Genomic DNA, 2,928 nt, shown 5'->3' on the forward strand with positions numbered 1-2,928 from the left:
AAATATTTTAGATGTGTTAGGATAAATAAAATATGTTATAAAATTTATTTTTTCCTTGTAAAAATGTGATTGCTAGAACATTTATAAATAAATAAACAATAATTATACATGTGACTGTATATATTAATTATAGCCCATGTAATTGTATTGGATAGGACCATTTTAAAATGTGGGCTCAGGCATGGCTGGCACAAAATACTGTGAATTTGCCATACTGTGCTTGACTTCAGTGGAGTTATGTAGATGTTTCTAATTTTCAAATTTTTAATGTTGGTGTGATGATTCAGTCACAAAAGAATTTCCTTGAATGCTTACCTTAGCAGGTATGATTTTGAAACACTAACAAGAGCTGACCCTATGGCCTGGTGGTTAAGGGAGCTGTATCCCACAAAGCCAACAGTGCAGTTTGAATCCTGGATCCAGTAGCTTGAAAAACACGCCAACTATGTTCAGGTGCATGCTCCAAATCCCAACAGATGAAGGAGAAGGAATGGAGTTATGACTATGTTCCACTGGGGAGTGCTTTTTTCTCTTTCTCTTGGTCTCTGTCCAGTGCACATGCCCCCTGGCAAATTAAAAACAGACAAACAAGAAGAAACACTAAAATCAAACAATGCCACTTTGAGAACAAATTAGAGCAATTTCAGATGTTCATATTATCCAGATTTTTTCTGTCTACTGTCTTCCCTTTGTTCCTTTTCACTATTAAAAAGAACCGCAAACCATGCCATTTTGGAGCATTGGTTACAGACATCTGAAGACACTGCTCTGGGTGGTCTATCTTTAAGTTCAGCCATGCACAAACATTTTTGCTTGGTTGACAAGTCCAGACTACCTTCTCTTTCTTCTTTTTTTTTCTTTCTTCCTTTTTCTTTTTCTTTCTCTTTTCTTTCCTTCTTGTCCTCTTTTAAAGTTGCCAGAGTATACGTGTGCTCACAGAGAAAAATATATAGAGAGAGATGGAGAAAGTGCCCCCCCCCCATGGGGATGGTCAAGCTGTAATCCCTTCTTCTCTATTTCTCCCTCCTTTCAGAATTTTGGACATGCATGCCCATCAAGCCACTGGGTTCAGGATTTGAATTGTATCATTGCCCATGTGGGATCTAGCTGCCTTAACCACCATGGGACCAGCTGATTCAGACTTCTTCTTTTATTAAAATTATTTATTCAATTTTATTTATTATTATTTTTCGATTTGCAAAAGAGAGAGAGAGAGAGAGAGAGAGAGAGAGAGAGAGAAGGAAGGTGAGAAAGCAAGGTGCCAAGTCCAGGACTCGAAATGCAGTTAGCTTTGTGGGAGTCCAGTGTCTTATCTACTATCCACTGATGGCCTCCAGACTTTAATTTCATGTCGACACTAGAAGCATTTTGAAGTTCCCTGGTTTGTGTGTGTCTATGCATCTGCATATATGTATATTTTCTGGGTACTATTTAAGCTAAACATTTCTCCCAGTCTCTACCAAACACTGCTTTATGTCTTAGGTATCTAAAACTTGACAGCTGAATGCAAGAAATACATATTTGAACAAATAATTATGGCAGTGTCTTAAAGACATGAGTATTTCATGTTGGGGGAACTAACCATATCAAGGTATTTGATATACTAGTGCAGGTGGTTTAATTATGGGTCTTAACCAAAGGGAAATATGTCTAAACTTGTGTTTTAGAAATCATTTCTTGGAGCCAGCAGGTGATGTGGTAAGGCACTGAACTCCCACATGGCTGCCTGTGGTTTGAATCCCAGACCTGACAGCTTGGTTTCTCACTTTCTCTCTCTCTCTCTCTTTTTGGTCAAATTAAAAATAATGATGATGATGATGATGATGATGAATAAAGTTAAATAACATAAAATTAATAAAAGAAAACATCTTTGGGGACAGGAGATGGTATGGTGGTTGAGGTGCTAGACTCCCACATGGTCGACCATGGTTTGAGTCCTGGACCTGGCGGCTTGCTTTCCCATTTTCTCTCTCTCTCTTTCTGGTGAGTACATATTCCCTGTAGTAAATTAAAAAAATAATAATTATTATTGTAAATAAAGTTAAATAAATGCTTTTAAAGTAAAAGTAATAACTATAAATAAAATTAAATAAATATTCTTTAAATATGATCTTTTAGTATCATATTATACTATGTTTGAAAAAAAGATTTATCAGAAAAATGTTCATGTAGCTCTGAAAAGAGAGTAGTAACATTGGGGATGGAGCAATGGCATATGGTAGAAAATGATGGATATTAGATATTTGAATCAGAAGATGCACCTCTCAAAGTTTGGATCATCTTGTGGTCAACCTGCACAGTGATTAGCATTAAGCTTTCAAAGCAACTATCAATGGTGCAAATTAATGGGTTTGAAATGCTAAAACTTCTTGTATGTAAAACAACTGGCTTTTCTTCTCTGGGCCATGAACTCATATTTCCATGGGTATGCCATTATGTTTTTTTTTATCAAATATGCTTTTTTCTGTGTTTTCAATATCTAGTTTTATCACAGCCATCTATGGCATGAAGAAATTATGGTCAATACTACTGCTGCCAAGCCCAATGATGTGGCAGGCAAATCAAACGGAATAGCTCTTGTTGTCCATGGCACTTCAGCTATTTCTCTGAAACAATTATAATATTTAAGTAATACAGGACCAGTGATCATCTCAGGAAAGCAGAGATCCCGCCTGTTCATTGTTTACTCAATGTCCATGTTTGTTTTCATCTTACTACACGAAACTTGAGATTTTAGAGGTGGCTCTTTTTCTTAGCAGTATACCATGCTGAGTGAGTGGACTATTGCCAGTCTCCTTGTAGGGGTGGGTGGTGGTGTAATTAGATTATGCCATTTGGCAAATACTATGAAATGAAATACTGTTATGTTCCTTTAAAAGAGGATTGACATCGCTGGCATGTGATTTTATTTCTTGGATTTCCTCTCCT

Source organism: Tupaia chinensis, unplaced genomic scaffold (assembly GCF_000334495.1).
Source record: "Tupaia chinensis unplaced genomic scaffold, TupChi_1.0 Scaffold000067_2, whole genome shotgun sequence".
Lineage (NCBI taxonomy): Eukaryota > Metazoa > Chordata > Mammalia > Scandentia > Tupaiidae > Tupaia > Tupaia belangeri.